General features: G+C 37.7%; 1 protein-coding gene and 1 pseudogene across 1 annotated transcript in view; one reads left to right on the forward strand and one right to left on the reverse strand.

Annotated features, from left to right (window-relative positions):
- Dach2 (dachshund family transcription factor 2) overlaps positions 1 to 21,378 on the forward strand; it is a 477,574-nt gene that overhangs the window by 23,661 nt on the left and 432,535 nt on the right. The window lies entirely within an intron of this gene.
- On the reverse strand, positions 10,650 to 11,027 carry LOC150041121 (large ribosomal subunit protein eL34 pseudogene; annotated as a pseudogene).

Genomic DNA, 21,378 nt, shown 5'->3' on the forward strand with positions numbered 1-21,378 from the left:
ACCAACTTTGCATCCCTATGATGAATCCTGTTTATCATAATGTGTAATTTTTTTGATCAGTTGCTGAAGACGGTTGGCCAGTATTTTGTTGAAAAGTTTTGCATCAATATTCATCAAAGAAATGGGTCTATAGTTCTCTTTCTTTGCTAAATCTCTGGTTTTGGGATGAGGGTTATACTGGCTTCGCAAAATGAGTTTGGCAAAGAGCCTTCATTTTCAATTTCGTTGAAGAGCTTGAGGAGTATTGGTGTGACCTCTGCTTTGAAGACCTTATAGATTTCAGCTGTGAATCCATCTGGCCCTGGGCTTTTCTTGGATGGAAGGTCTCTTGCTGCTAGTTCTATTTCAGTGCTTGAAATAGGTGTGTTTAGGTGGATTAGGTCTTCTTGGTTCAGTGTATGTTAATTTTGGCTAGAAATTCATCAGTTTCTTCTAGATTATCAAATTTGTTGGCATAAAGGTTTTAAAAGTATTCCCTCATGATGCTCTGGATATTTGTAATGTCTGTTGTGATATTACCATTCTCATCTGTGATATTGTTTATTTGGGTGTGCTCCTTTCATTTTTGGGTAAGATTTGCTAAGGGTCTGTCAATTTTGTTAATTTTTCCAAAGAACCAACTCCTTGTTTTATTGATTGATGTCAGCCTCCTTAGTAGCTAGGATTATAGGTTTGACTCACTGACACCTGACTGTTTTTTTTTTCTTTTTGTGCCAGTCCTGGGGCTTGAAGTGGACCTAGAAGGGTAATTATAGAAAGACCATAATGGTACATTAAAGGAATGTTCACAAAGAGTCATCGGTTTTAGATGGGAAAAAGAATAATGCATCTGTATTTATAATGTGGATTGAAACTATCTTGGACTTCCAAGATAGGTGTTCTTTCTGGTTATTCAAATAAAGTAAAAATAGGTTATCATTTGGGAGTGAGATCTGGAAAGCAGATGTTGAAAATTGTTAGAAAGGAGGTTTTGATTTTTATATGAGAACATGATTGTGAGATAGAAGCCACAATTAAAGAGGTCCTTATTAGAATGCAAATGTCTGCAGGTGGACACATGTTCCCAGAGAACTTGCGGGCTTGAATACAGTTAATACTGTTAGAAAACTGAGCCATGAGGCTAGTAAATCAAAGGAAGAGCAGAGAAAACAATAGCAATGAATCAGACTAACTCTAATGGAGCAGAAGTGGGGACACCATGATGACCTGAGTGAGGAGACATGAGGCATGGCACAAAATGGCAGCTGAGCTGCTGGGGCCTAAATAAGGTCCTAGTCAGTGGGCGGGGTCACAGGAAGCTCTAGAGTTCAAAGAGTCTCCTGAGTTCATGGCATAGGACTGACAGATCGGATAAACCATTGCTCAAGTCCCTGCCCCTGCTACTGGGAATTCAGGCACGCCCATCACCTGGGGGTGGGACTTAACCTTCATCCAACAAGAAGCCAAGATTGTGCCAGTTAGACCCAGTATCCTTATTTCATGAGAAGAAAATTTGAAATGACCATTGGGTAAATAATAATAAAACTACTTAAAGGAATTTATTATGAGGGCTAGCAACATTAAATGTCCATTGAGGTTTTTGATTAGTAAATTCAAAGTAGCCAGTGTTTCATGTTTTTAAATTTTATCATGTAGTGCATTAATATTGGTGTGAAGTAGGTAAATCATTAGATTTAACAAGAATTGTGGTTTTGCTAAATGATAGTAATATAACAAAGTGAGAGGAGCAACAGAATTGAGGATTTCTGAAATGGAAAATAAAAACCAACAAAACGTTTGATTATAATGAATGAAACTCCATTTAGAACTCTGTAGATAGAAGATGTCATAGAGGTGAGAACCAGTGAATTAAAAGTTATAATGAATTTAGGGTTCAGTGAATTGATAATTACACAAAAGGATGAAAGATTGTGAGGACTTTTGAACTACAAAGAGTGGACTATAAACTGTTCTTAGAGGAAGAGGCCGCAAATTAACAATATGGAAATGTATGTCCTACATTGTAGTGATCAAGTTTAGAGTATGTCTTTGGGCTTGGGTAGCTGAAATGAAGAAAATAAAACTATTATAGTAGAGGAAGAAACTAAAATGCCATAGTGTTTCATTTATGTGTCTCATCTGTGTGTACAGATTTTAAGACTTTTTTTTTATTGGACATGGGACATGAACTTAGGGCTTGATCAGTCTCTGAGCTTTCATACTCAAGGATAGCACTCTAGTACTTTGATCCACAAGTCTACTTCCAGTTTTCTGGTGATTAATTGGAGAAAATCTCAAGGATTTTCTTGCCCAGGCTAGCTTTGCATTGTGAGCCTCAGATCTCAGCCCTCTGAGTAGCATGAGGCACCACCTCCTAGGTTAAAAATTTTAAGGAATTTTTAAGGAATTTTAGTATATTGTATTTAACATTTTGTTTCACATATAGCAGTGCCATCAGAGTTTGTTTTAAGACATTCTTAATTTAGTTTCTTTTAAAAAATATTTTTATTAGTCAAGCACCAGTGTACCCCAAACTTGTAAGCCAGGGCTGGCCTTGAATCAAGATCTCCCGATCTCTGCTTTCCAAGTATCTAGGATTATAGGCTTGAGCCACCATACCCAGCTAAAAATGTTTTACAGGTAATCCCCATGCATGGTGATTCATAGGTCTGAATATTTGTACAATCACTGGCTTGGCACTAACATGCTGTGCTTTAGCTAAGCTGTCTTTGGAGAATATGATGAGAAAAAGGTTATTTTCTAAATGAATTGAAATTTTTGTTTAACTTCACGGACTTTTAATGTTTTATCACAATGGGAAATATACTTAACTTTGTTATGGATTGATTTTATATTAGGAACATTATTGGTCTCATGGTGTGTTTGTTGATATTGTTAGTATATCACCTATGCACAAAGAGTAGAATAAGTTCCTGCTTTCACTTTGGCACTTTACTCTTTTTTTTTAATTTAATTTTTTTTTGCTGATTCTGGGGCTTGATCTCAGATTCTGGGCCCTGTTCCTGAGCTAGTTTTCTAAAACTTCAAACATAAAGCCACCTCTGTCTTTTTCTGAGTAGTTTGTTGGAGATAAGAGTCTTTTGGACTTACAAGGCTGTCCTTGAAGGGTGATCCTCTCCTTGGGTCTCAGACTTTTGAGTAATTAGTATTATAGTGTGAGTCATTGATGCTCAGCCTTTTTTAAAAAAAATCTGTTTGATAGGGTGCAGAACTAGAAAATATTCATAGTGGCTGGGGTTTGGCCTAGTTGGTAGAGTGATTGCCTCACGTGCATGAAGACCCAGGTTCGATTCCTCGGTATTACATACAAAGAAAAAGCCAGAAATGGTGTAGCAACTCAAGTGGTAGAGCTCTAGCCTTGAGAAGGTCCAAGGACATTGCTCAGGCCCTGAGTTCAAGCCCCAGGACTGGCAGAAAGGAAAAGAAACTATTCATGGTTCTTTGCATGTAGATGGCTCAAAGTTCAATCTGATAACAAAATCTATATACATGTATATATGCATGTGTGTATATGTATACATATATGCATATTCATATACATATGCATATTCATATACACTTACATTATTAACCTCAAAGGGAAGCTACTTGCATCACTTCTCACATCTTCTCTTTGACTCCTCTTGGGATTTCTGTGACCTCGGCAATGTAATGATGAAGAAATCAGCTTTAAACCAGGTTCTCATGTGAAATCATTGCAAAGCAAATCTAAGAACTTAGTGATCTCAATCTTAATTCCTGGCTAATTACCTAGGAAACAAATTTGCTCTGGTGGGGCTTGCCCAGCCAGTCACCTGGCATCTTAATAGAGTAGTTGGGAAGAAGGATTTGGTCAGCATTTGCAAACTCCCATTAGATCCTGTCACTGATTCTGAGTGAGTTTTAATTTCTGCAGCTGGAGAATAACAAGGGAAGCCAGATGTAGTAACATCTGCTATTAAGACTCTAGTTTAGTTGGGGGAAAAGGCAATTTCGTTGTCACAATTTGATTTTAGCTCTATTGGGTTGATTTAAAAATCTTATTTCCTCTATTTATGCAGCAATGAAAAGAGACATATGCATGCACTAAACAGTGGGGGTCTCACTCAGGATAGGCTGTCCAATGTGTCTTAGAAAGACTGCTTTTAGCTCAATGACCATAATCTCTATTACACAAAGGCAAAGTAAAGAAACAAGTGATTACTCATCCTGACTGATATTTCAAATCCAACGAGATTAGAACTTCAAATGAATATTTTATTCAAGCATGAATTATCGGCAGCTTTGTTCAAATGGAATGAAAGTGTAGTGATGTAATGTAAACTGTCCGAGGAACTGATATCAGAAAATGATGAGGATGCGATTCCTTTCTAAGAATAATTGCTCTGTTTAAGGTCTTGGTGAAACAGCTACTCTTAAACATCTAGCGGAAGTCATCTCTTACTTCTCTGGACATTTATCTACAGACATTTATTCCTTTGAGGATGGGGAACACACATTTCAAGGTTTTAAGTTGTTTTTGTCTCCAACTAGCTTATAAATTCCTCAACTTCATAACAGTCAAACCTGTCATTTTATCACTCTCTGTGCCCAACAAATACATGGGTGTAAGTACTCAAAATGTTTTTTCACTTTGCTGATTTGACAGTATAACTATGATTTATGATAACAAACTGTATTTATATTTAGTTTGGGAATGTTCATATGTTAAGGAAATTTATTGCTATACTTTAGGTGTATATTATTATAACACTGATTGACAGTTTCTCTGGAAAAAAAAGTAGTCTAGAAGTGACTGTTTTATCCTAGACACATTTTGTCCTGATTCCAGCACATTCTAGAGGTAGGGCCATCTTAGACTTATTTTGTTTTATCATCTAAAAACTGGGCTTATTTTAATCACATGACTCATGCAATTGTTAAGATTAATTGAGATCATGTACATAATGTGCTTAGCCATACAAATACTTCTATAAATGCTCTCTCTAAGCATTCCTGAAAATACTGTTTACTCTGATAAATGTATACATACATACATAGTTACCTACAGTCAGAACATACAGAAAAAACAAATCTCCAAACTGAGTGAAATTCTTGCAAGCAGGACTAAATGAACTGGATGACTGTGAGTGACACTGGCTGCACCTCATTTTCTAAGACATTCTTCTGCGTTGACTTTCTATGTTGATATGGCAGCTGGTAGGCCATTATTACAAGTTCTATTTTAGTAGGAAATTCAGCCTTGTGTGTCATTTAGAGTTTGTGACACATGTACCCTCCCAAGGCTTAATGAGTTGTCTGCAGATGGGCTGTTATTTATTACAGTCATGTAGAATAAAATTGATTGTCTTCTAAAATTAATTTTTCATTTGCCTCCAGCCTTGCTTTAATAGAGGACACACAGTTGCCTGTTTGCAGAAATACTGTTTAATCACATTAATATCTCAGCCCCCAGGCTGAAGAAGATAATTGTACAAACGAACAGCAAAATCTGTATCTTTAACTTCTTTTTATGATTAAATTATGCAAATGACTTATCTTCTGCCCTTCCAAGTACTAATCATCTAATTAGGAATGATGTGTTAAAGGGATGGTTTTGAATCAGGAGAGGGACAAATGCAGGAAGCAGAAAATGGGAGCTGACAATGAAACCACTCAAGGTACAGTAATATGTAGTGGAAGAATCCATGCATTTTACATAAAAAGAAATGAGAAGACCATATATTATCAGTAGACTGATGTGTCATTTATTGGCAGGAATATTATTTCCTACATCTACTGACATATTTTTGAAGAAGCCCATAATTCATTGCAAAGGCAAAGATTTTGATGCATATGTTCTTGTATCTTTTCTTTTTCATCAGTCGTGAGACTTGAACTCTGAGCCTGGGCGCTATCCCTGAGCTCTTCAGCTCTAGGCTACCTGCCCTACCCCTTAAGCTAGAGAGCTACTTCCAGTTTTCTAGTGGTTAACTGGAGATAAGTATCTCATGTTACCTGGCCTGGCTTTGAACCGCAATCCTCAGGACCTCAGCCTACTGAGTAGCTACAATTACAGGCCATGAGCCACTGTGCCTGGCTGATGTATATGTTCTTGAACACTTGAGGAAACTAGAATTGTGTGTGTGTGTGTGTGTGTGTGTGTGTGTGTGTTGTGTGTGGTGATGTTATGTGTGGTGTGTGTGTGTGTGTGTCCTATATTTTGAACCCAGGTCCCTGGATGATATCCCTGAGCTTGAGTCACAGCTCTTTTTGTTATTTCAAGAGTCTCATGGACTTTTCTGAGCTGGCTTTGAGTGGCATTCCCTCAGAGATCAGTCTCCTGAGTAGTTAGGATTATAGGTGTGAGGCACTGGCATTGATTGGAAACTAGATTTTTAATGTCTTGCTGAAATGACTAGTTTGTTTTGCTCTTTATAACCCAGGCAGGGACAAGTCTATACCAAATGATCACACATAAGTCGTGATTGTGTGTACATGCTAAGCTTTTCGAACTATTCTTAACCAAACAGTCCCTGTTGTTTCCCCCAAAAGTTATTAGTCAACACATGCAAATTCAAAACAAACATAGTGCTCTTACTGGGGAACTCAGTATTCAATTACAAACAACATTCCAAATGTGAAAAGATTTTACCTTGTACTTCTACCACCACATGATTATAAAGATTTCTTAGCATGGTAGTCATTTATTTGGGGAAATAATTATTCCATAGATAGTCATACCTATTATCAGTAACTGCCTGGGTTTCCTTGAGTTTTTTTGCTCAAGGCTAGAACTCTACACTTGAGCCATAGCTCCATTTGCAGATTTTTGGTAATTAGTTAAAGATCAGAGTCTCAGACTTTCTGTCATACTGGCTTTGAACTGATACTCTCAGATCTCAGCCTCCTCAGTAGCTAGATTTATAGGTGTGACTCACTGATGCTCTGCTCAGTAACCTTATGAATAGTTCATGACTATAATAATAATTTTAACAAACAATACTTTTAACGGCAAACTGTACATACCTGTGGTTCTTATAAATTATAAAATCCTGGTAAATTAAGTCATACACTTAAAATGCTTCTGTATATATTGTTAGAGCATCTTAAAATCTTTCTTATGGATACATTTGTGGGAATCAGAAATCACCATGTTTATGTGCCTTCAATAATGTCTTTCATTCATTAGAATTCTGTGCCTTAACATTTTTTACACTAGTTCCTCGGCCAATTGATTTATATAATGTAAACTACTTGCCCAAATATTTCAGAACAAAATCTCAAGAAATATTTTTATTCTCTCCTTCCTTCCTTCCTTCCTTCCTTCCTTCCTTCCTTCCTTCCTTCCTTCCTTCCTTCCTTCCTTCCTTCCTTCCTTCCTCCCTCACTCCCTCCCTTCCTTCCTTCTCCCTCCCTCCCTCCCTCCCTCCCTCCTTCCTTCCTTCCTTCCTTCCTTCCTTCCTTCCTTCCTTCCTTCCTTCCTTCCTTCCTTCCTTCCTCCTTTCTTTCCCTCCCTCCCTCCTCCCTTTCCTTCCTTCCTTCCTTTCCTTCCTTCCTTTTCCTTCCTCCCTCCCTCCCTCCCTCCCTCCCTCCCTCCCTCCCTCTCATTCCTTCCTTCTTCCTTCCTTCCTTCCTTCCTTCCTTCCTTCTCCTTCCTTCCTTCCTTCCCTTCTTCCTTCCTTCCTCCTTTCTTCCTCTCCTTTCTTCCCTCCCTTCTCCTCCCTTTCACTACTCCTCCCTCCCTTCTTCCTCCCCTCCCTCCCTCCCTCTTCTCCTCCCTCCCTTCCTTCCTTCTTTCCTTCCTTCCTTTCCTTCTTCCTCTTCCTTCTTTCTCTTCCCTCCCTCCCTCCCTGTCTTCCTCCCTCCCTCCTGCCCTCTCTCCTCTTTTTCTCTGTCTCTGTCTTTCTTTCTCTAATACAGGGAATTGAAAGTAGGGCCTGTGTGATGCCATTTAGCTATTATTCTCAAATCTAGTGGTCTACTATTGCGCCACAACTCCACTTGTAGATTTTTGTGTGTGTGTGAAGAGTCATGGGGGCCAAGTAAGGTGGCTCACACCTGTACATCCTACCTACTCAGGAAGCCGAGTTCTGAGGATCACGGTTCAACGCCATTCAGAGCACTACAAAGGCTGTGTGAGACACTTATCTCTGATTAATCACCAGAAAATCAAAAGTGGCATTGTGGCTCAAGGGTAGGGCTGTAGCCTTGAGCTGAAGAGCTCAGGGATAGCACCTGGGCCCAGAGTTCAAGTCCTAAAACCACCACCACCACCACCACCCACCTCACCACCACCAACCAACAACAACAACAACAACAAGTCATGGGTGTTGGAACTAGAGAGTCTGAGTGATAGCCCTAAGGGTTTTTTTTTTCTTAAGGCTAGCATTCTATCACTTGTGCCACAGTTCCACTTCTGGCTTTCTCTCTCTCTCTTTCTTTCTCCTCTTTCTCTCTTTCTTTCTTTCTTTCTTTCTCTCTCTCCTCTCTTTCCTTCTTTCTTTCTTTCTTTCTTTCTTCTTTTTCTTCTTCTTTTCTTTCTTTCTTTCCTTTTCTTCCTTTCTTCCTTCCTTTCCTTCCTCCTTCCTTCCTTCCTTCCTTCCTTCTTCCTTCCTTCTTCCTTCCTTTCCTTCTCTTCTCTTTCTTTCTTTCTTTCTTTCTTTCTTTCTTCTCTTTTCTTCTTCTCTTTCTTTCTTTCTTTCTTTCTTTCTTCTTTGTAGTTTATTAGAGATAAGAGTCTCATGGACTTTCCTGCCCAGGTGGGTTTCAGGTTTCAAACCACAATCCTCAGATCTCATCCTCCTGAGTAGCTAGGATTTCAGATATGAGCCTGGAACCCAGCAAGAAAATGTTTTCTAAATACAGCCCAAAGAAAATTTCATGGATTGGACTAAGCATATGTAATCAGGCTCGCAGTACCAGGGCTGTCATTCGGCATGCACCATTGCTAGTTTACCTTATTTTCCTGTATTGCTAGCTTAGGTTCCAAATGGACCAACTGATTATTATCAGCTAGTATTTTCTATTGTAGTGTGACATGTTCTTACCACATTGAATGACTATTAGATATAGGCATTTCTTTAGCATCCTTGCTTGTGATTATATAACACACTACAATTAATTTGCTTTTACTGGAATAATGCTTCAATTATCGATTTGAACAATTAAAGCAAATGAGTCTAGCTTACTGGACTTTCCGAGGTTGATGTCTTTGAACTTTATTTGGAAATTTGATACATGTATTTCGGTGAATAGAGCCTTTTGTTGATTTTTTTTCTAGTGAGAACACTGCTTCCAGGACTGTACAGAATTTAGAATGCACCACATTAGCCTGTGGAGCGAAGGCTGGGTTCTTTAGAGCTATTAAATTACTATTTCTTATTTTCATTGAAGATCATTAGCAAAAGTGGTGTGCTATTTGATACATTAAAAAATACCTCAGAATGGACTAAGTCCCTGTTAATATGTTCTTTATTTTTTGATATTGAGTTAATTCTCAGTCGTTACTGTGGTTTTCCAATAAGTCTAAGTAAGCTAAGCAGACATTTCTTTGGCTTTGGAGGAGCCAGAGAAGAATGGTTTGAATATTTGGGAATAGTAGTAATTGATTTTATAATCCCTGGCTTCTAATAAGTTTTGCACAACATGTTATTTGTACCTGAAAATAGAATACTGGTATTAATTTATTGTCCTGTTATAGTAAAATAAATACTTTTTATTATTTTCACAACTGATTTAAAAATAACTCCTTCAGTTGATGGAAATGTCTGTAGATCTCCTTTAGTGTGACCACACTCCCAAGTGTTACCCATACCTCTTCAACTCTTCAAACATTTCTGGACAATGCCAGGATGATAAAAAACAGATTATAAAACACAATATGGAATTTATGAGTATTGTCAAACAATTCAAAAACAGGGCCAGGTGTTTGGCCTAGTAGTAAAGTACTTGCCTTGCATGCACGAAGACCCCGGATTTGATTCCTTGGTACCACATAAATAGAAAAAAACTGGAAGTGGTGTAGTGGCTCAAGTGGTAGAGCTCTAGCCTTGAGGAAGCCCAAGGACAGTTCTCAGGCCCTGAGTTCAAGCCCCAGACCTGGAAAAAAGGAAAACAATTTAAATCTACCACATCAATATTTTTGTTTATTCAAAGACTGAAATAAAGTGTGCATAAAAATTTTTACATAGACGACTAGGCACCTTCTACACAAGAAGCTTATCTTCTACAAGAACTTTAAAAAAAAGTCAGTAGGGGCCGGGAGTTTGGCCTAGTGATAAAGTGCTTGCCTAGCATGCACGAAGACCAGGGTTGGATTCCTCAGTACCACATACATAGAAAAAAGCCAGAAGTGGTGCTGTGGCTCAAGAGGTAAGCCCTAGCCTTGAGAAAATCCAAGGACAGTGCTCAGGCCCCGAGCTCAGGCCTAGGACTGGCAAAAAAATTAAAGTTAGTAATTGCATTATAGACAACATTATTATTTTAATTTTTTAAATAACAAATTTAAACTACACTGCTGGGCATTTAACAGAATTCAGGAGGACTCAGGAATAGGAAGCATGAGAGATTAACCTTCTGCTGTCTTATTTCTCTTTCGTTTTTTAAGCCTTTTGACATTTTAGTACACAAGCCTTTTTATTTATCAAAAATGTTCTTTCTTTGCTAGCAATTCATAGACCTCTTGCATCCTAGGCACATACAAACACCTTCCTATTTTTATTTAGCTTTGTCTGTGCTTGTGCCTTCAGCACTTTCACCACGATTTTCTGCTCCTCAATAAGGAAAGCGCGCTTGATCCTGTCCCGGACTCATTTGGTACATATGGAACCACAACAGGCCCTAGTGACATGTTTCTTCGTTTTTGACAATCACATGAGGACTTTAGGTCTCACAGCAGGAGCCCACCCAGAGTCGTCCTGGGCACACAGCACAGGTAGATTTTGGTGCTTTCCCGACTATTTGTTGTAAAGGTAAACAATTCTATTGCCAGGGTTTCGGGACAGCCTGGTTTTGTTAGAGGTTGTGTTGTAGAAAATCCTAAGGCGGTATGTCAATCGCTGGACCATTTTGATGTCCTGTAGACACCGTGCCCCCTTATTTTTCTTTCTTTTTAGTAATTGGAAATGGTGAAAAACCTGTAATTCCCAGGCCTATAGGACAATGTGGTCTATGTCAAAACTTAGTAAATGATAGGGGAAAAATATCTGTCTCAAACTCTACCTATAGGGACAATCTTAGTTTCTTAGGATGTAAGGAAGCAAATCCATAGCTTTTCTCAATGCTCCCCTCATTCCTGTGATCTGTACTCCCCTCCTTTTGGACCAACCTTTTATTTATTCTGTGTTGTGGTAATGAATCTTAATGAGACAGGACAGGGTATAACCCCAGGCTGTAATTTTTAGGTAATTAGTTCAAAAGGCAGAGTCAGGGGGAAAACATGCATTTTACTTCTGTAAAGGGCCTCCTTCCTTACCTGATATATGCTTTACTTTCTGGTTTGCTCAGTTCTCTAGAATCTTGACCCTAGTTGATTCCAGTTTACTGATAGTAATTAATTTCTGTCTTTTTTGTAAGCACCTTTGAAGTTCACTCATTTTACTAATCTAATAAACTATCCAAACTGATGTTTATTAAATCTACTGTATTAAATAACCTTTTATACATGTTCTATGGATGGTGGTTACTAAATAACTATTACATAGGCTTCTAACTCATTCCATTCTTTAGTTAAAAATCAGATTCATTAAACAAAATCTATTACCATGTACTGTATTTGTATTTAAACATATGCATAGGTTTTATCATGAAATTAAAATCTGTACATTAACATTTCTTGCAAAAAGAATCCTGCCAAATTTTATATGTTTAAAGTTACAGTAATGGTTTTCATATATTGGTCATTGTCTATGAGATAGACACTTAATTATTTGAGACTTTCCATTATCACCCAGTTTAATCCTCACAGCTACTAGATAAATTATTGGTCTTTTACAGTGGAGAGAACCAGATCTCAGGGAAATTAGGTAGATGACTTAATTCTCAGCACAAAATATACACTCATCCTTGTATATTTTCTAAACCACACTAATCAACATAAGATATTAACAAAAATCTGTAAATTAAGGATTGTTGGATTATGCTCGAGAACAGGATATTTTGGATAAGAACATGAAATTATAGTTAATAATTTGAGGCTGAAAAAATGGAAGCTGATATAAGTGAGTATATTCCAGGAAGTGATAGTAATTGTTAGGTTTTTTTCTTTCATATCTATTCCTATCAACATTTTGACTATAAGAAGAGATAATGATTATCATTATGCATAATGAATATCCACTTATTTTGGTAAGTCACTTATTCATTGAATTTATCAATAAATGCTCCAAAATGAAGAATATATTTCAGGGGGAAATAGAATCAGTAAACCTCCCATTGTTCTTTGTCTCTTGTCTTGTCTATTGCTTCCAAATGATAAAATGGTGTTTTGAAGATAGGTAGTAACAATCCTCTAAAAAATTATTCAGGCTGTTGAATGTTAAGTAGGATGTTTATAGGGAGCTATAAACTGGAAAAAAGTCTTACATCTCTGCGGAACAGGATTTAATTATGCAATTTGCTGTGACATCAAGGAGAGTGAGAGACTGGGTTTCATATGATATTGCAAGGGAAGCACATTGGGAAAAGGAGTGATGAGAATCCATACTGGTGTTCTGACCCCAGGCAAAGGTATTGAATGTCAAATTCAATGAACATTTTTCTAATGATAGAATTGATCTAAATTTTCTTAATATATATTTCTTCATATACAAGAAATTAAAATCTGTACCATATATAACATATAATATATACATAATAGATACATATGTAAAATACACTATATTTTATGTTTACAGTTATAATAATGTATTTCATATATTGATCATTGTATATGAGGCAGACAGTGTTTTAAGAGTTTCTGTCATGACCCAGTTTAATCCTCACAATTGCACTTTATAAGTTAGTGGTCTATTACAATAGAGAGTTGAAGACACACACACACACACACACACACACACACACACACACACAAACTTTTATGAAACGGTGGTCAAATTAGAACTGGTATTTATATTATGTGATTATGTGAAGATGGAAAAGCCTTGTTTCACAAGGATTATGTTTCATGAAAGCTAAAGTGACAATGATGGTAGAGAAAAGAGAGTGTACATACTGGGACTCCATTAGTCCTTGCATACTGTTTCATATACTGTCATTTCACTGCATATAACTCAATTTATTTAGGGATCTTGAAATAGCTTATTAACAGTAGTTAATGGTGCATTTCAGTTATACATGATGGCAATAAAATTTCTTGAACAATATTTCTTGAATGGAGTGTGATGTGTAACTGGATATTGCGTAAAATTGATCAAAGGCACCACCTACTTTTTGTTATAAATGATAGCATTAGAAGAACATTTCACCAAAACTTAGGAACAGCCTAAATGCTATCAGAGTACATAGAAAAGGTTTAGATAGACTCCTTACACGATTTTATAAAGAAGTGGCCACCATATGTTTCAGTTGATATAGAATTCCTTATCAGTTACTAAGATAGCTTACTATCTTATTTTAGATTTATATTTAGAAAAATACATTTATGAAACTTTGATTCCAATGTGAAACATTAGAATGCAGATTATCAATATTAGTATTGTTCAAGGAAAGGTGTTAATAAGGTTTGAGGGAAGGTTTTCCAAGGGCATGGAATAAGGGAAAGAAAGTAATTGAGCCCTAGATTTAAGTTATTCTGTTATACTATATAATTGCTTGCCCATGCCTATCGACTTTATAGTCTAGGGAATACAAGTTAGGAAACACAACACTGGTAATGAAGGGACTTGATTAGATACCATATTTAAACAGAAGACAGTGAGTTTATAGCATTTTATTGGGTCTGATGATTTTTAGGTATTTATTAATGTAAGGGACACATATAGCAGTTCTACATGCGCCATGCTCTGCCGAAAGTCCCCGTCCTCTTTTCATTTGGTGGTCCTGGGGCTTAAACTCAGGGCCTGAACTCAGTCTTTGAGCCTCTCTGCACTCAAGGCTAGCACTCTATCAATTATGCCATAGCACCACTTCCAGCTTTTTCCATTTATATGGTACTGAAAATTGAACTCAGGGCTTCATGGATGCTAGGCAAGCACATTACTGCTAAGGCACATTCCCAGGCCAGTGAGACTGATTATTTTCTCCTCTGGTTCTCAGTATAATAGCCATAAATCAAGATCTAAGGGAAGATAAGGAAGACTGGTTAGCCTCAGACTCCAGGGCTCAAATGATCATCATGCCTCATCCTTCCAAATAGCTGAAATTTCTACTCTTCAGTTAATTCTTTTCCTATAATAACAGACGTTCACAGTCATGCCTCCTGGTGTTACACTGACCTGTATTCTTCCTGTCTTTTTTTTGTCAGTCGTGGGACTTGAACTCTGGGCCTTGGCACTATCCCTGAGTTCTTCAGCTCAAAGCTGTCACCCTAACCCTTGAGCCTCAGCTCCACTTCTGGTTTTCTAGTGGTTAATTGGAGATAAGAGTCTCACAGTCTTTATCTTTAGTGACCAAGATGGCTTTGAACAGTGATACACAGATCTCAGCCTCGGGCCCTTCCTTCCTTCCTTCCTTCCTTCCTTCCTTCCTTCCTTCCTTCCTTCCTTCCTTCCTTCCTTCCTTCCTTCCTTCCTTCCTTCCTTCCTTCCTTCCCTTCTCCCCTCCCTCCCTCCCGCTTTCATTCTTTTTCTTTTCTTTCTTTTTTTTGCCAGTCCTGGGGCTTGAACTCAAGGCCTGGCCACTGTACTTTGGGGCTTTCCTCGAGGCTAGCACTCTACCACTTGAGCCACAGCACCACTTCTGTTTTTCTTTTCTACGTAGGTGGTACAGTGGTATGGGCTCTGAGCTTCTTTTGAACAAGGATATAACTCTACCACCTGAGCCACAGGGCCACTTGTGGCTTCTTTGGAAGTTAACTAGAGATGAGAGTTTCACAGAATTCCCTGCCTGGGTTGGCTTTGAACCAGGATCTTCAGATCTCAGCTTCTTGGGTAACTAGGATTACAGATGTTAGCCATCCAGAACTGACCTGGCCTCTGTTCTTAAACTTCAGTTTAATTTTCCTGACAAAGAATTGTTCTTTAGTGGTGCTTAATGATGGAGCATTGGCCTGTGACTATACCATAGATCTTATCAGATAAGTATATAGACATCAGTTTTATCTTTTAATATTAATGAAAAATGACTATTCACTAATGTCCATATTCTAATCCCCAGCACTTGTGAATATAACTACTTGGCAACAGGGATTTTGCTAATGTGATAAAGTTAAAAACTTTAAGATGGAAAGATTTTCCTCTGCTATTGTAGTGGATCTAACATAATCATGGGTCTTTTCTAGACCAATGTGGAAAGATCAGAGTCAACAGTAGGAGATGTGACAAAGGAAGCAAAAACTTGGAGTGATGCAAGGATGGGACCATGTGCTAAGAAATGTGGGCATCCTCTACAGATTGCTAAGTGCAAGGGGAACAGATTGGTTTGTGAAGGAATTGCCCTGCTGACACTTGTTGTTTATATTAGTATTTAAATCTCAAAATCTTCCATGTTTCTATAAAATGTTTAAATGTATCTTTGGCAAATTAAGGATGAATTCATGTCTCTTATTCTTTCAGAACTACTTTAAAAATTAAACCCAAACTAGTGCTGATGGCTCATGCCTATAATCCTAACTACTCAGAAATCTGGTATCTGAGGATCGCCATTCAAAGTCAGCCCTGGCAGGAAAGTCTTTGCGACTCTTATCTCCAAGTAGCCACCAGAATACTGGAAGTGGTGCCATTGATCAAAGTGGAAGAGCGCTAGCTCAGGGACAGCTCCCAAGCCCTGAGTTCAAGCCCCATGACTGTCAAAAGTAAAACAAAATTAAATCCTGCTGTCTTGATTCATCTTAATCTTATTCTCCTGTGGCTTCAAATAACTCTTGACTTCTTGATTTGTATGTTGTAAGGGGAATATGTTGACTGTACTCACTCTGGAATTCCTGTTGCTAGATACTGGCCCCATCTTGGCCAGTATTATGTGTTTAATATTTGTTTCACGTTTTGCAATGCAATTTCAGATTTTCACACAGCAATCTCATGCAAACCTGTATGTTTTGATTCCTCAGAACAGTGCCTTATGAATCCCTAGTACTGAGTTTAATTGAACATCATCATTAATTATATCTCATTAACTATTATCCATACATTTGATTGTTAAAATATTTGCTATATACGTAAACAGCTTAATATTAACAGTGGGAAATATTGTTCTGAGTCATATGGTCTTGTGAGGATTCAGTACTTTAAACACAATGTGCATGCCTCAGAGGTTATGTGAGTTTTGATTCACCATTAGTCATTCACTTAATAGTTTACAGCAGCATTGTTTGTAAGTAATCCAGTTTTCCTTTCTTTGCAATGTAATAGAGATCTTGTTTGTGTAAGTTATTGTTGGTTAACTGAATGTTTGACTAAAATAAATTTAATAAGTAATATTTTCTGTTAAGATAAGGCTACAAATAGGGAATTTTCAACAGGAACAGAGCCTGTTACGTCAAACCTTAATCTTATTGGTTAACCAAAATATGCACACATGAGAAAAACCTGAAAGAATGTAATTAATTCTAAAACATATGCTGTTGACTTTAAGTTTGCTAGAAGTTTAGAGAAGGGATTACTCTCAATGTTTTCATTAAAAAAGTGTTCTTTCATTTATCTTGGAACATATGGACAGTCACAGATTTCCACGTGTTATATGTTTAATATAGTAGATTAATAGATTGCAGAAATTTTGCTTTTCTTTTCTTATGCAGTATAGTGCCCTCTGCTGAATGCTTATTCCAGCATAAGAATTCTGTCTCTTGATTTTTTAGTTTTCATAAAATCAGTATTAATATAATGCAACACAACTGCACATAAATTCCATGTACCTATTATCCACAAACTGATGGCCTGTTGAACAGGAGAAAGACAATATTCTAGTTTTCCATTAAATATTCAAAATGATTATAACTTAAGATCTGGAAAATTTCTTGTACTAAGTACAACAAAATATGTGCACTATTTTTCTTTTCCTTTTCCATCTATGTAAGAGTTAGGTTAAACTCACGGCATTTTTTAATAGGTTGAAAGTTGCTGACTTTGCATTTTTAGAGATAGAGTTTGTCTTAATACTGATAGGCTGTGAAATACAATGAAGTCAAGGGCAGTACTATATGGGAAAGCATTTGATCTGTTAGTCAGACTATCATGGGTCAAAGTGAGTTACATTAATTTTCTTCCTCATTTACACTATGCATTATTATCTTAACATTTTTCTTAAATCATGCTTGCTATTTTCTGGACATACTTGGAAATGAACTTGGGATTAAAAAATAGACTGTAATGGTAGAACAAGCCATGGCAAATAACTATGTTAGACACATTTATTTTCATAGTTTTGGATGTAGACTATGATTACAGCAGTTTAATTCTTGATTTTTTTCAAGTGGGAGAAATTCAGTCAAAACACAGAAAGGTGATTCTCTTAGAGAACACTACTTGTTCTTAGTTTTTTTTTTTTGCCTAGTGGTGGAACTTGAACTCAAGGCCCAGACACTGTTCCTGAGCTCTTTTGCTCAAGGGTAGTGCTGTACCATTTTGAGCCACAGTACCATTTTTGGTTTTCTGATAGTTAACGAGATAAGAAACTTACTGACTTTCCTGCCCATGCTGGCTTTGAACCAAGATCCTCAGGTTTCGGCTAAGAAACTAGGATTATAGGCATGATCCATCAGGATCAGTACCCTTTTTTGTGGATCATGGGAATTGAACTCTGGGCCCGGGCTCTGTCCCTGAGCTCTTCAGTTCAAGGCTACCACCCTACTCCTTGAGCCACAGCCCCACTTCCCCTGTTTTAGTGATCAACTGGAGATAAGAGTCTCAAGTTCTTTAGTGCTCAAGCTGGCTTTGAACCACAATCCTCAGATCTCAGCCTCCTGAGTAGCACCTGGCTTCCATTTTTTTTGAGGTACAGTTCCACTGTATTTCTTAGGCTTGTCTTGAATTCCTGGACTCAATTTATTTTCCTTTCCCAGCCTCCTAAGTAGTTGGTGCAGCAAGCACATGCCACTGTAGCCAACTTCTTACAATTTTTTTTTTAATTTTAGGGACTGATAAATCAGACAGTTAACTAAGACTCACATGCAATTAGTCTAAGATCACTCACCACAGGTTCCATCTACCATTTGTGATTATTTTTTTTTGTGGGTCATGGGGCTTAAACTTGGCCTGGGCACTGTCCCTGAGCTCTTCAGCTCAAGGCTACCAGGTACTGGAGCCAAGACCCACTTCCCATTTTCTAGAGGTTAATTTGAGATAAAAGTCTCCGGTCCTTTTGTGCCTGGGCTGGCTTTGAACCTTGATCCTCAGATTCCAGCCTCCTAAGTAGTTAGGATTACAGGTGTGAGCCACCATGCCTGGCTGTCACTCATTTTTATTTTATTTTTTAGATATCTGATTAAGATTCTTATGAAGAATCTTAATCTTTTTAAATAGTGAATATAGACCTAAGGAAATACATTTTGCTATCTGCTGATTCTTTATAAGTCAACTTTGTTAGTCACATCATTGTGATGTGCTCTTCCTGCCCCACTTGAACCTCCTCTCTGACCTGTCAAATTGATGGAATTGTTTAGATTTCTGGATGACATAGAAAAAGAGCAGGCAACTCCAATTCATGTCATTTGACTGAGTGAGTCTAATTAGCATTGAATTGTATATTGTAAAGATATCAAAGCCTTGCAGAGCAAAGTCAATACTCATGTGAGGGAATTCAGTACATCTGAGGACAACCGTGCAAACCTTTCATGAAGAAACATACATTCACTAAGGTATATTCTCTCTAAGTTTTAACAAACAAAAATAAAAATGAAAAGTTGATAAATATTTTTTTTATAAATCTGGTGTTTTGGTTTTCTTCTTGCCAGTATTGGTGGTTTGAATTTAGGTCTCCTCATTCTCTCTTGGATTTCTTGCTCACAGCTGGCACACTAGCTGGCACACTTTGGCCATACCTCCAGAATAGATTTTGGCTGGTTAATCAGAGAAGGAGTCATATGCCTCCCCTCCCACCCCTATTAGCTGGCTTTGAACCATAATCCTATGTATCTGAGTAGTTAGGTTTACAGGGGTTAGCCCCCAACATGTGGCAAATAGTGTTGATTTTTAAGATTAGTATCTTTTGGTGGTACTTGGGTTCGAACTTAGGGTCTTTTTTTTTGCCAGTCCTGGGGCTTAAACTCAGGGCCTGAGCACTGTCCTTGGACACCTTTTGCTCAAGGCTATTGCTCTGCCACTCGAGCCACAGCACCACTCCCAGCCTTTTCTGAGTATGTGGTACTGAGGAATTGAACCCAGGGATTCATGCATGCTAGGCAAGTACTCTGTACCAAGGCTACGCTCCTGGCTCTGAATGCAGGGTCTTATGTTGCTAAGCTGGTGCTCTACTACTTGAGTTACTCCACCATTCCATTTATTCAGTTAAATAAGTTACTTTAATTTGCTGTTCATCCTAAACTACCTGCTGTTATTGAAGTCTTTTCAAGTATTTTCTAAGGACGCAATTCTTAATTACTAAATAAGAAAATGTTTATAAGATATAAATGACAAATATAAAGTAATAAATAAGACAGCTTATGCAGTGATAGTAAATTAACACACATTTTACTTGTGTAGGCTAAGAGACTAACTCTTAATAAATTCCAGTGATTTCAGTCTATTTGCAACTTTTTGGCAAGTACTTGGTATGGCTTTACTGCTGTCGAACTAGAAATATGCTTTCTCTGTGAGTGAAGTATAATGTTTCAGTTTTCTTCCTTTTTAACTTGCTGCATTACATAAATCAGGGCATGTTTCTCCTTTTCGCTCTATTTATCTTCATAAGGATTAGAAATGTCCTACTTCTCAGAACAGTTGTACATATTAAGTTGACAATGTGCTGGATGCTGGTGGTTCATGCCTTCTATCCAAGGAGGCTGAAAGCTGGGACTCATATCTTCAATTAACTACCAGAAAACCAGAAGAGGAGTCATGGTTTGAAGTGGTAAAACATTATTATTTTTGGGCACAAAAGCTCAGGATCAGAGGTGGGCATGGTGGCTCACACTTGTAATCCAAGCTACTCAGGAGGCTGAGATCTGAGGATCAAGGTTCAAAGCCAGCCCAGGCACAAAAGGACCTGAGACTTTTATCTCCAATTAACCTCTAGAAAAGGGGAAGTGGGGCTTCGCTAATGTGTAGGGTGGTAGCCTTGAGCTGAAGAACTCAGGGATAGCGCCCAGGCCTAGGGGTAAGGTGGTAGCCTTGAGATGAAGAGCTCAGGGAGAGTGCCCAGGCCGACTTCAAGCCCATGACCCACAAGAAAAAAAAAAGCTCAGGAATAGTGCATAGGCTCTGAGTTCAAGCCCCATAACTGATAAAAAATAAATATGGCAGTGTTATAATATGTTTGCAAAGCATTACTCTAATTTGTTATAATCCACTTAGGAAAGATAAAGCACTTCATTGTGTTAGAGCAGGCTTATAGCACCCTATGCCCTATTTCAGTTACTTGGAAAATAAAGATTATTAGAGAGTCATTAAATGGGAGTATCTATACTTTCTTATCTGTTTGGTGGGGAGCAAGGAATTACATAGGAGCATCAGAGAAGTGTTCCACAAATTATAATGCTATATAGAAGTATTTAATAGAGGAATATGGAAAATACAGAAAGAACAATGGGAATATGGAGAAAGAAGTTAATTGGTCTTGACTTGGAAGAGTCAGATAGTCTTCTTAAGGAAGTAGCTTTATAACAGATTCCTGAAACACTGGTAGGTTATTTGATTTTCTAGACAAAGTTCGAATGAGAGGGAATTTTAAGCAGGGAAGAAGGAGCCTGGAGAAAGCAGAGATGTGTGGGAAGTGTTTTCATGGTTCACGGAGACTGATTCATGCTATTGAGATAGTGTAGATTCATGAGGAATGTGTAGAAAAAACATAGAAGACATCGGCTATGATGAAGCTTTTTGTTTAACTTGGAGAATACTTTTCGGGAGAAAGAATTATATACTACTAATATGAAGTATTAGATGGGAGGAACAAAAATGAAGCTAAGGAACTATCTAGAGGACTGTTGTGGTCCGAGAAAGACATTTTGAGAACTTGGCACTGGAAGTGAAATACAAAATGAGTTTGTTTGAGAACCATTTTTTTTTAAACTGCAAAGTTAACATTTTTATTGAACTGAAATTGGTGAAGGAACAACTGGGGCCACCACAGCTGCTGAGCTCACACGAGAGCAGCCCTGGTGACATTTTT

Source organism: Megascapheus bottae, chromosome X (assembly GCF_031878675.1).
Source record: "Megascapheus bottae isolate mThoBot1 chromosome X, mThoBot2.hap1, whole genome shotgun sequence".
Classification (NCBI taxonomy): Eukaryota; Metazoa; Chordata; class Mammalia; order Rodentia; family Geomyidae; genus Megascapheus; species Megascapheus bottae.